The sequence below is a fragment of the Zea mays genome, chromosome 5 (genome assembly GCF_902167145.1).
Source record: "Zea mays cultivar B73 chromosome 5, Zm-B73-REFERENCE-NAM-5.0, whole genome shotgun sequence".
In the NCBI taxonomy this organism is placed as follows: Eukaryota; Viridiplantae; Streptophyta; class Magnoliopsida; order Poales; family Poaceae; genus Zea; species Zea mays.
In genome coordinates this window covers 60,302,229-60,315,833 of record NC_050100.1, presented here as the reverse complement: position 1 = coordinate 60,315,833, position 13,605 = coordinate 60,302,229, and positions in this window count along the sequence as shown.

Sequence of the window (13,605 nt, the reverse complement as noted above, 5' to 3'; positions counted from 1 at the left end):
CCCGGGCAAATACCCGCTCCTCGTCGATCCGGTGATCCGAGAGAGCCGGGTGAAGAAGGTGCTAGTGGACGGGGGGAGCAGCATCAACGTCACCTTCCCCCGTACGCTCCAAGGCTTGGGAGTTCACCTCAAAGAGCTCCACGAGTCAGACACTCCTTTCTTCGGCATCGTGCCGACGGAAGGGGAATACCCGCTGGGCCACATCTACATGCCGGTCACCTTCGGGACTCCGGATAACTACAGAACCGAGTTCCTGAGGTTCGAGGTGGCGAACTTCGACTGCGGGTACAACGCCATCATCGGGAGGCCGGGGCTGGCCAAATTCATGGCCATCCCACACTATACGTACATGATACTGAAGATGCCAGGGCCGCAAGGAATCATAACTGTACGCGCCGACTTCCAAGGCGCCGCAGAATGTTTCCGAGTGGCCATCCAAGCAGCCCTCACCACCAAGCCGTCAGCGGTTCCTTCTACACCGGCGAACTCTAAGCCTGAAGAAGACCTCGCCGTGCCGGCAAACGAAGCTCAGGCCGCGACCTCTATGCGGCCGACTGAGGACACCAAGCGGATCAACTTGGGATTTGCTGATGAGCGCAAGGCGACCATCATCAGCTCCAGTTTAAATGACAAATAGGAAAGCGCGCTCGTCCAGTTCCTGCAAGATAACCGAGATGTATTCGCATGGCAACCTGCGGATATGCCGGGAGTCCCGAGGGAGTTGGCCGAGCACAAATTGAAAGTCTATCCTCAGGCGAGGCCGATCCGGCAAAAGCTGCGTCGTTTCACGCCCGACAAGAGAGAGGCCATTCGTGCCGAGTTAGCCCGCTTGGTCGCGGCCGGATTTATTAGAGAAGTATTACACCCCGAGTGGTTAGCCAACCCTGTTCTTGTACTCAAAAAGAATAAAGTGGATTGGCGCATGTGCGTCGACTATACTGATCTCAACAAACACTGTCCGAAGGATCCCTTCGGGCTCCCGAGGATAGATCAGGTGGTGGATTCCACCGCTGGATGTTCGATGCTGTCTTTCTTGGATTGCTATTCCGGGTATCATCAGATTAGTTTGGCAAAAGAAGACGAGGAAAAAAACGGCGTTCATCACCCCGTTTGGTGCTTTCTGTTATACCTCCATGCCGTTCGGCCTCAAAAACGCTGGAGCGACTTATCAGAGAGCTATTCAAACATGCTTAGCCGATCACTGGGGCAAGCGTGTGGAGGCTTATGTAGACGACGTGGTGATTAAAACGGAGAATCCGGAAAACTTCATCGAAGACTTACAACTGGTTTTCAACAGCTTGAGAAGATATAGATGGAAGCTCAATCCTGAGAAATGCGTCTTCGGGGTACCAGCAGGAAAGTTACTCGGATTTATTGTCAGCCACCGGGGAATTGAAGCTAATCCAGATAAGATTGAAGCTATCATGAAGATGGAAGCTCCTCGATCGCAAAAGAAGGTTCAGCGACTCACTGGATGTATGGCAGCCCTGAGCAGATTCATATCCAGGCTGGGAGAAAAAGGTCTGCCATTCTATAAACTGCTGAAGAAGGTGGATAAGTTTCAATGGACTACAGAGGCACAAGAAGCTCTAGACGCACTGAAGAAATTCCTGACAACACCGCCAGTATTGAAACCGCCCCGGCGAGCTACACCGACTCAGCCGGCTGAAGATCTGCTGCTATATATCTCTTGCACGACTCACGTGGTAAGCACTGCGTTGGTAGTCGAGCGAGTGGAAGAAGGGCATGCCTACCCGGTACAACATCCTGTCTACTTCATCAGTGAGGTTCTAGGCCCATCGAAGAAAAAGTATCCTCAAGTTCAGAAGCTATTATATGCAGTACTTCTGACTGCCCGCAAGCTGCACCACTACTTTGACGACCACAAAGTCATAGTAGTTACTGGTTTTCCAATAGGGGACATTCTTCACAACAAGGAAGCCATTGGCCGAATAGCCAAGTGGGCTTGCGAGTTGGGATCCCATGATATCGAGTTCCGACCTCGCACTGCCATCAAAACTCAAGCACTGGTCGATTTCGTATCAGAGTGGACATAACAGCAAGTGCCGGATAATCCAGAAACCGCAGAAGTATGGCGAATGTATTTTGATGGCTCGCTGAAGCTGCAGGGAGCAGGAGCAGGAATTCTCTTCACTGCACCTGGAGGCGAGCACCTCAAGTATGCTCTCCAATTGCTATTCCCGGCCTCTAACAACGCAGCCGAGTATGAAGCTTTGATACACGGACTAAACATCGCTATATCACTGGGTGTCAAGAGACTGATGGTGTACGGAGATTCTCTGGTAGTCATCAGTCAGATAAACAAGGAATGGGATTGTTCAAGTGATTCAATGGGAAGATACTGCGCCGCCGTCCGAAAGCTAGAAGATAAATTCGAAGGTCTGGAGTTTCATCATATAGAAAGAGATCGGAACACGGCGGTTGATGTACTGTCCAAGCTTGGATCCGGTCGGACTCAAGTCCCGCCCGGGGTCTTCGTGCAAGAAATTCTCCAGCCGAGCATCTCGACGGATCAAATAGAAGAGTGCATTATCATAGATCAACCCGAGTCAGACTCTGATGACTGGAGGCAACCGATTATTAAATATATAAAGAATGAAGAAGAACCAGATGACAAGAACTCGGCAGAACGCATTGCCAGACAATCAGCTCACTATACACTCATTGGGGAGGTATTATACAGGAGGGGCGCGTCAGGCGTCCTCATGAAGTGCGTTCCCCCATCCACCGGGAAGCAACTTCTGGAGGAAGTCCATGCAGGGCAGTGTGGAGTACACACAGCATCCAGAACATTAGTCGGGAAGGTTTTCAGGTCAGGATTCTATTGGCCGACGGCGAAGAATGATGCAGCCGAGTTAGTTCAGAGATGCGAAGCTTGCCAATACCTGTCGAAGCAACAGCACATGCCAGCACAGCAGCTACAAACCATACCAGTAACTTGGCCTTTCGCATGCTGGGGATTGGATATGATTGGACCTTTCAAGAAAGCTCAAGGAGGATACACACATGTATTGGTGGCAATTGACAAATTCACTAAATGGATAGAGTTCCAGCCCATTGCCTCTTTAACCTCTGCTAAAGCCGTGGAATTCATACAAATAAGGGTGGTAATGGATTGTGATCCATATGGTTCTTCACAAAATGTCAAGGCCCTAAATAAATTATAGTTCAAAAATAACTAGAAATAAAGCCCGATCCTAATCCGACTTGATCCTTAAATCTTATAGTGCAAAATTTACAGCCCATTGTCAGCCCTACATACAAAGCATAATATTCAGATTTGGGATACCAAACAGTATCATCACTGACTTGGGATCCAACTTCACCAGTTCAGAATTCTTTGACTTCTGCGAGCAAAAAAGCATTCAGATCAAGTATGCATCTGTAGCTCATCCGAGAGCCAACGGGCAGGTTGAGCGAGCCAACGGAATGATATTGGAGGCACTTAGAAAAAGGGTCTTTGATAAAAATGAAAAATTCGCAGGAAAATGGATAAGAGAATTGCCTTATGTTGTTTGGAGCTTGAGAACCCAACCTAGCCGGGCCCTGCATGGAAACACTCCTTTCTTCATGGTCTATGGGTCGGAGGCAGTGCTACCTGCTGATCTCAAGTTCGGGGCGCCAAGATTGATCTTCGAAAGCATAGCAGAAGCCGAAGCCACTAGGCTGGAGGATATTGACGTACTTGAGGAAGAACGACTGAATGCAGTGATTCAATCAGCACGATACCAGCAGACTCTAAGGCGCTACCATGACAAAGCTGTGCGGCAACGTTTCTTTTCGATGGGAGACCTCGTCCTCCGCCGAATTCTAACGGGGGAGGGACGGCACAAGTTATCACCCTTATGGGAAGGACCTTTCATAGTAGCAGAAGTCACTCGTCCCGGATCATATCGCCTCACCCAAATGGATGGCACGGAAGTTGGGAACTCCTGGAACATAGAGCACCTCCGAAAGTTCTACCCCTAGCTGTATTTCAAAACAGCCGGAGCGACCATGTATTCTGTATAATGGAAATACGTCATCAATAAAGAGAGATTTCAAAGATACTTGGCTCATTTATGATTGACTTGCATTCTTACTTAACTCGGGGTGACCACTATGCCCTACAAACGGAGCAATCGGCTTAAGTCGGCAACGACTTAAGGCGGTGCAACATGCTCACGCTTACTTAACTCGGGGTGGCCACTATGCCCTACAAACGGAGCAATCGACTTAAGTCGGCAACGACTTAAGGCGGTGCAACATGCTCACGCTTACTTAACTCGGGGTGACCACTATGCCCTACAAACGGAGCAATCGGCTTAAGTCGGCAACGACTTAAGGCGGTGCAACATGCTCACGCTTACTTAACTCGGGGTGGCCACTATGCCCTACAAACGGAGCAATCGACTTAAGTCGGCAACGACTTAAGGCGGTGCAACATGCTCACGCTTACTTAACTCGGGGTGACCACTATGCCCTACAAATAGAGCAATCGACTTAAGTCGGCAACGACTTAAGGCGGTGCAACATGCTCACGCTTACTTAACTCGGGGTGGCCACTATGCCCTACAAACGGAGCAATCGACTTAAGTCGGCAACGACTTAAGGCGGTGCCACATGCTCACGCTTACTTTACTCGGGGTGACCACTATGCCCTACAAACGGAGCAATCGACTTAAGTCGGCAACGACTTAAGGCGGTGCAACATGCTCACGCTTACTTTACCTAGGGTGACCACTATGCCCTACTAACGGAAGTCACCGGCTAAAAGTCATTGACGGCTTAAACCAGTATAGCATACTCGCGCTTATGCAGTTCAAGGGATGATCTCCATATCCCACAAACAAACCTCATAATCATCGTGCAGCGTTACCACAAACTTGCAAACTAATAAATTCTGATACAATAAGGGAGTAATCACGTCATTCGAATGATAAGCCGATAACCTCTAACAAGTACTTGATCATGCTAACTGCGCGCTCAGAGCACGCGAACTGTTTCTTTATTTTCCAATGTCTTTCTCAGGAACGACTGACGAAGAAGGGCGATTCGAGGAATCAGGGGCAGCATTCACATCGGCTCTTATATCTTTAGGGACAACCACGCCGGGCCTTCTCATCAAGATTCGTCCCGCCCGAATGGCCTTGTCCAGGGCCTTATCGTGCTGAGCTTTGAAAGTGACAGCAGCTTCTTCGGCAACTTTAACAGCCTGCTGGACAGTTTCTAACTCCTGAGCAATAGATTTCTTAGAAGCTCGGAGTCCCTTGATGGTGGCATCCTTTGCCGATAGCAGCTGTGTAAGGCGGGCCACTTCGTCCGAGGATTCTTGCAGCTGACGGCGCTGATTGTCAAGCTCCTCCATCGTAAAACGGTGGCTCCTCTCCAAGATGGTCAGCGAGTTGCTGGAATCTCGGTACAATCTGTCCAAATTGTCGCGAGAAGCAGCAAGGATGCGTTTTTCTTCCTACAAGCAAAAATCAACTCATTCAGAATCTAAGAGCATGATAAGGTGAAGCACAGGTTCGTAAGCTACCTTCTCAGAGTCAAGCTGAGCATGAAGAGAAGAACTCAGAGCGTTGGCATCATCCAAAGCCGCAGAGACCTGACTCAACTCGATCTGACTTTGAGAATACTTCTCCTCGAAGTCAGCGCATCGTCGAGCCATTTCAGCTTGATCTTGGGAATGTTTTTCTTCAAGAACTGTGATCTGCCGAGTCATCCCTATCAAGAGGTATTCAAACAAAATGAGGTCAGAAGGTAGAACAACCCACGGGCAAGAACAAAGAAGAAGAAGAAAGGACACTAACCAGCATTGGTGGCCTCCAACTCAGATACACGACCCCGAAGCAACACCGGATTCCAACGCTCAAGAGATGAAGCCACCTCCAGGATGGAAGCACCCTGCGACTTCAGCTGGCCGACCATTCCATCCACCAAAGCCTGATAAGAAGAGCGGATGAACATAATGGCAACAATTCATGCAACATAAAGATCAAACTAAAGCACAGCACAGCACCTGGAGGTTGGAAAAAAGCGAAGGGATCCCCAAGTCAGGAGAAATCAGCTGATGACCAGGTGCCAGACCACCACTTGAAGCAGCTTGCAGCAGACCAGCAGGAACGAGCTCAGTACATTCAGCAGAGCTTAACGCCAGACCAGTGGGGATGCTGCCCTCCAAAGCGACCCCCTGATCCGGAGTTTGAACCACCATCATGCCGCCAGAGTGTGGAGGTGAACCCACATGAACATCCATGGAAGTGCAGGAGGGAGACCTCGCTCGGACACCCTCGGGGGCTGGGTCAGGGTTGGCACTGCCCACTCGAGCCGGGTCACCCCCGGCAACACCCTCGGGGGCTGGGTAGTGGCCTACACTCCTCACCTGAGCTGAGTCCTCCCCGGCGACACCCTCGGGGGCTGGGCATATGTCAGCGCTATTCAAGGGACCCAAGCTCTCTGCCGTGACCACCTCTAAGGTTGACGGGCCTTCGGCTACTTCCATAGGATCAGGACGATCCAAGTCATCATCCCGACCCTCGAGATCGTGCTCTAAGGTCGACGAGGCACGGGACGACCTCAACCCAGCATCTGGCACGACTGCACAAGTTTCTGTTGCATCAACGTCTGCAGGCTCCAACAACAAGTTCTCAGGGACCATATCCTCTAGAGCTTGATCAAAATTGGCCATGGACAGTTCTTGCAGACCAATAAGAGCAGACAAGGCAGGAGAAGGAACCCCACTACTACCACCGCTAGCGACGAACTGTCGACTGTTTTTCCGAGTTAATGGAGTTTCATTCTCTTCCTCCTCATCTTCCACAGCAACAGCACAAACAGCATCCTCATTGGGGTCAGCAGCAGGCGGAGCACACCCATTGGGATCAATGTCAGCAAGGCCAGTTGCAGTCATTTCTTCGGCAGCAGGAGCTAAGGTGCTGGCATCCTCGTCAAAGCTGGACACTCGCCGGAGGCGTCTTCTTTTCTTCTTCTGCTCATCAGCAGAAGGCTCGGGCTGACTGGTTCGGCTAGGACGCCTCGGGCGAGTATTGACAGGTTTCGAGACATCCAAGGTCGCATCAACCTCTGGAAGGGGCACCACTGCCAATGTACCATCAGGAGCAGTATCAGATGAATCCTCAGCCAGCAGATCCAGCATGTCATTTATGTCTGCATCACTAGGGTTCAGGGGCACTTCAAAATAAATCTGCCGTTCATCATCAGGTATCTCCCCGAGCGAAGCAACTAAGGAACGGACCTCTTCAGCAGAGGGTCGCACTCTAAGACCCAAATTGCTATCTGTCACGGGCGGATTGGACACAAAAAGAGTGAAAGCTTTGGGAGAAGGCAGGTTCCAAGCCGAGTATGCCACTGGAGCACCAACGTTTGAAACTTTACCCCTGAGGATCATTTCGAGTCGGCTTACCAAATCAGCAGAAGGAATTCTCCTATTGGTAACTCGGGTTGAGTCGGCCAGCCCTCGGTAAAGATATGCCGGATAGGCCCTGTCTTTCAGCGGCTGAATGTTTTTGAAAACAAAATCTGTGACCACAGCTTCGGCAGTCAGACCTCTCTCTTTCAGTAATCCAACTCCAGTAAGCAACACGCCTGCCTCGGCCACTTCTTGGTCCGTGGGAGACTCAGTCCAACTTGGAGTACGAACGTCTGGCTGTCTTCCTGAGCGGGAAGGGAGAGAATTTCCATAATTATCCATTATAAACCACTCCAGACGCCAACCTTTAATGCTGTCTTTGAGGGGTATCTCAAGATACTCGGTCTTCCGCCCACGGCGCATCTCTAAACTTGCACCTCCGACCAACTGATGTTGCCCCCCGGCCATCCCAGGACGACAGTGATACAGATATTTCCATAAACCAAAATGCGGCAGCACGCCGAGATAAGCTTCACAAAGGTGAACGAAAATAGAGATTTGGAGAATGGAGTTAGGGTTCAAGTGAGTCAGGTTGATGTGATAAAAATCAAGGATGCCACGGAAAAAAGGAGATATGGGAAGGCCGAGGCCGCGAAGAAGGAAAGGAGTGTAAACCACTGACTCGTGGGTATCTTCGGTTGGGACAGTAGTCCCGTGGCAAGCCCGCCAAGAACAGAGTTCCCGTGGAGGGAGAACCCCGATGGAGACAAGGCGGAGAAGCTCAACTTCAGAAATTACAGACATATGGTTACCTGCGAAGGGTAACTGACTGTTGGGGTCGATAGCGGGGATCACTGCGGCAGACGAGTTCGCAGTCTTCCTCTTGGGCGCCATCTTGCTTCTCGCTGGCGAAACAGAGTAGGAGGCGAGTGGCAGAGAAGACTCAGATGCGGAAATGCAAGAACTAGGGCACGGAAAGCAAAGGCGGCTAAAAGCGCGACTCTTAAGGGATATTCTTGAGCTAGATACCTTTTCAAAAGGTGCCCAGTCATCACCCGGCGGTCATCTCCGAAATCCCAGCACGCCACGTGGATATCCAACAGTTATTTCCAAAAAAGCCGATGTGCCACCTCGTCACTCGGTCATTTTCCTCAAAGTAACTTGAGAAGCTGGCTATCACTCGGCGCTGCCTCTAAAACGCCGACCACGTGTTCAATCGCTCGGCATTACTTCTAAAATGCCGACGCCGACCTTCAAATCACTCGGTGTTGCCTCTAAAACGCCGACCACGTGCTCAATCGCCCAGCATTACTTCTAAAATGCCGACGCCGACCTTCAATCACTCGGTGTTGCCTCTAAAACGCCGACCACGTGCTCAATCGCTCGGCGTTGCCTCTAAAATGCCGAAGCCGACCTTCAATCACTCGGCGTGTCCTTTAACACGCCGACCACGTGTTCAAACGCTCAGCATTACTTCTAAAATGCTGACACCGACATTCAATCACTCGGCGTTATTTCTAAAATGCCGGCCCCATATTTCGTCGCTTGGCATTACTTCTAAAATGCCGATGCCGACCTTCTATCATTCGGCATTGCCTCTAAAACGCTGATCTTGTGTTCGATTGCTCAGTGTTACTTCTAAAACGCTGATGTTAATCTTCACATCGCTCGGTGTTGTTTCTACTATATCAAAAGAATCAGTTCAACATTCAGCAAAAACAATGACAAGTCATCAAAAAGAGGGGATAAACGACAGTCTTCATTAAAGGGAAGTTAACGAGCTTACAAACCAACTCTTCACGAGTTGGTACTTCCCTAATTCTACTCTACATTACTACTACTACTAAATTACACTAATTACTACTACATTATTCTAGCTATACTAAACTATACTAACATCTAAGAAGACCAGCGGCGTCTAGCCACTGGCCCTGCCCCTACCGCCGCCGCCGCCCTTGGTGCTGCCCCTGCTGCTGTCGCCCTTGGTGCTGTCCCTGCTGCCGTCGCCGCCGCCCCTGCCACTGCCGCCGCCGTCACCGTCGCCGTCGTCGTCGTCGTCGTCGTCGTCGTCGTCGTCTTCACCCTCGTCGCCGCCGTCCGAGTCCTCCTCATCCGAGGAGTACTCCGACCCATCCAAGCCTTCGAGCCCGGAGCGCTCGACGGCCCGGATGTACGTCCAGACCTCCGCGGCTATCCCCTGGGAGTCGTCCGAGTCATCGGACGACGCCGGGGGAGAGACGGGAGCCGGAGACCCCTCGGACTCGGAGGAGAACTCCTCCGAGTATTCCGAGTCACCGAAATCCTCCGATGGAGGAGTCGGCTCGCGCTTGCGCTTGTTGTTCTTGCCCATGGCGGAAGCAGACAGAGGGGAGGAAAAGAAGGCAGTAAGGAGCAGCGAAGAGATGTGAAGAAACCAGAGAAGCAAAGGGGTTATTTATAGAAGGGAAAGGCAACCGCTCACTTCTAACCGCGGTCACTGAACAGTCGCAAGGCATTCAATAAGCGCTTCCACCCATCTGAAGACACGTCAGACGGCGGACGCCGTTTCATGCAACAACTACACCCATTGGGACTCCAGTCAACAGCGCAAAGGATATGATTACACTAGCCGTCCCATCGCATTACTACTCAGAGGCAACCGGCTAAAACACTCAGCGTACCAAGCCGTCCCTTGCTCACACCCATTGGGGGGGGGGGACGCCCAGGAATTATCAGTATATTTTTCAAACGGTCACATCCGTGCAGGGCATGCAGTGAATACCTCAAGACAAAAATGAGATATCAGTAAGGATCAGAGGAAAGCCAAATATAACCAGCAAAGTACAAGATATGGCCGACAGAAGCGACGTGAAGACTAGACAGAGAACGTCCGTCAAACGTCCAATCAATCGCAGAAGCAAATAAATTGCACTACCTAGCAAGATATGGATGGATTGCAAACTCGGCTGCTAAAGACAAAATATACGCTGACCTTGGCAGCAAAATATTGATGACATAATGCTGACCTCCAAAGCATAATGCAAAATAGCCTCATGCTAGTTTCCACAAGTGAAAAGAAGACCTTCGAATGGATTATCCTTAAAAAATCCATTTGAAGATCGGGGGCTACACCCATTGGGTGCACCTCCGGTGCACCCCATGGAATATTATTCTAAACCGGTATAGCGCCGACTTCTAAGGCGTAGAGCAAGATTGAAAAGACTAATCCTCAACCGAGATGCAGGAGCACGAATGGAGATAACCTTTGGAAGAAGACCTTCGAGTAGATTATCTTCTAAAATCTACTCAAAGGTCGGGGGCTACACCCATTGGGTGCACCTCCGGTGCACCCAATGAATTCCGGAGTCTTACAATCCAAAATGCCGACCTCTAAGGCACAAGCACAAAACCAAACTTTGGTCGGACGAGTGATCAGAGCCAGAGAAGACAACAGGAAATCATTTTTTGGACCTTGGATCTTTGAGTTGATTACCTCTAAATCAACCCAAAGATCGGGGGCTTGTGGGGGATAGATATCCCCTGGGTCCACTAAAGAAGTAAAAGGCCTCACGAAAGGCCCAAGGGCCCAATAATTCGTAAGGACTTTCTTTCGTGGGCCTAGGGAAAGACAACCAACAAAGAAGACGTGAGACTGATTAGTGCAAACACAGGCGGCCCACAACGTCGAACGAATGAATAACAACAGAGACCCGACTTTCCCGCGCTGAAGCCCCCATGCAACAGAGCCATGCGAGGATAAGTCGGCGAAGGTTACGTAGGGATAAACTCAAGAGGTTCACTATCTTTTAGCTACTTGTTGTTATCGTATCACATGCACTGCTCCACGGCCGAGTATATAAGGCCTAGGGGGCACCCCTTCAGATAGAGAGACCCTGTTCTACTTAGCCACCCACAAAAACTCTCTGCAGAGAATCCTCTTGTAACCACGCTCATATACTCACCAGGACGTAGGGTGTTACGCACTTCTAAGCGGCCCGAACCTGCAAATCTTGTCCATTGTCCCTCGTGCGATCGGCACGAACCATTTTGCTACAGTCGTTGACACCGTCCTACTCCTAAAAACACCGTGAGGGGCAACCCCGGGTGTGCGGTCGGACCCAAAACACCGACAGCTGTGGAGCCGCTACACAGGTGGGCGACATGTGGCACCGCGAGCCCATACAGCCACTGAGCGCGCAACAGGCGACGGGTGACAGTCGACAGGCAACGCCGCGACAAATGATGATTGAATCTCGATGGTTATGTTGTGCGCTGTGCTAGGGTGACTGGACGAGAATGTGAGTGGACAATAGGTGTAGACGTACAACACAACTAGGAGGATAACACGCAGGAGCTCGCAGGAGCTCGTTGCTGGACCACCAATTACAGTTTAGCTACTAGCCCGCAAGACGACCAGACACACCAGCCATACTTTCACTTTAGTCTGAATACTATTTTATTTTTTGATATATATATTATACTTATTTTTAATAAATTTCTTGAGTATTTATTGAATATCCATGTCACAATAGTAGGCCCGTCACTGGGTCCTCTTCATCTCGCTCGCTTCAACCTGAGTACAGTACTACCTGATGTGGCTGATGGGTCAATGTTTTTCTTTTCATTCTCTCTTTGCGTTGCGTTATAGATGATTGTTAAGATTTTGTACTCAGTATAAATCCAAAAGAAGAAAAACTTGTCTTTGGATTTGCCTTGTCATGAGAAAAGGTGGTCTTCCCTGTGTTGTTTCGTGTGTTCTAACAGAAATCAGTTCTTTACGGTTGGTAGGCAGCCATGCGGTGTGTTCTTTTTTTTTCTCTCTCACGAGCGAGCGGCCGAAGTATTTCAGTGAGTGAACTTTCTCTTCGCCAAACTGAAATCGATCGATTTGGTTTGTAAGTAGGAATGCCACAATTTCACAGTCCACGGAATGGCTTAAAATCATAAAATCAATCATGTGCCTAGTACGAGAATTTTGGCTCTTCAATATCATTAGATATAGAAGTGCTAAGATCTGTTGGTTTGGCATTGCCTTTGTTTTATGTTAAGCCAGAAGTAAGGAATAGTCTCTACTATCTCATGTGCATGTGTATTGCTAGACTTTGTCAGATGTGTATTTTGATAATTTTTTTTCATCGGGACTCATATGCTACGTTAACAGTAGTTGCTGAAGCGATCTCTTAGTTTCTTTTGACAAGCGTTCGTAGTCACAGTCCACAAGGAGCACGAAGAGAGTGGGCTATACTTACGAACAAAGCTTGAAATGGAGAGGTAGTAGTTTTATGCTGTTAATTTTTAGACTGCATTCCTGTACTGAAATAACTCTTGTGGTGGTGGTGTTCAGGTGAATGGTTAATTAATTAAGAAATCAAGACACCTTGTTATTAGCAGTTGACTATTATATCTATAAATTGTGGCTATTGTACGGAAGTTTGTTATTAGGCAACTGAATTGTGGGTTGGACGAAAGTGCTATAAAGAAGTGTGTTCCTTGCTTGACATTGCGTTTTACATTGTCAGAAATCAGAATGGATAATTGATTGTGCTAGTATATATTGAGATACGTGCTAGGATATAATTTCACAAAACTACCCGTTTGAAACTCCTGAACACAAACATATTATGACATATATGCTTCTTAGAATTTCAGGAATCGTCAACAACCTTGAACATTAGAATTTTAAAATGATAATTTTAGGGATACAGTACATAAAAAAATAGAAAGGTTCTTTTAATGACAATGCATCAGAACGGTAGCCACCCATAGCGGGTCGATCATGATCTAATAAACACGAAACAGCCCCACATGAGATGAGAAAGTTCAGAAGTATCCAAAGTAGCTGGTGATGCTTAGAAGGATGTGATCTTTCTTGGCGATGCTAATCCTTCCATCTGCCAAGCCTGCGCCTTCGTCATTCTTGGCGCTGATCCATCAAGTCGCATGCATGGACAGAAGTCCACTCTTTCCGCCCCGGATTCTCTGTTCTCCATAGAACGCCGCCGTCGTTGACGATGTCAGAAACTTTGCATGCCGACCGATCATCGAATCGGACCACTGCACGCTCATGCAACACGCCGCGCCGGTCTTCCTCGGCCTTGTCCAACACAGCGAATGACGGCACAGTCCCTACCCAGACGCCGGGGCAGTGGTAAGCCTGGCGGCAGAGGGTGTGCGCCACCTGGTTCCCCTCTCGGTAGATGTGCCTCACGTCGCATGCTCGGAAACAACGAAGCAGCCCGCGGATCTCCTCCAGC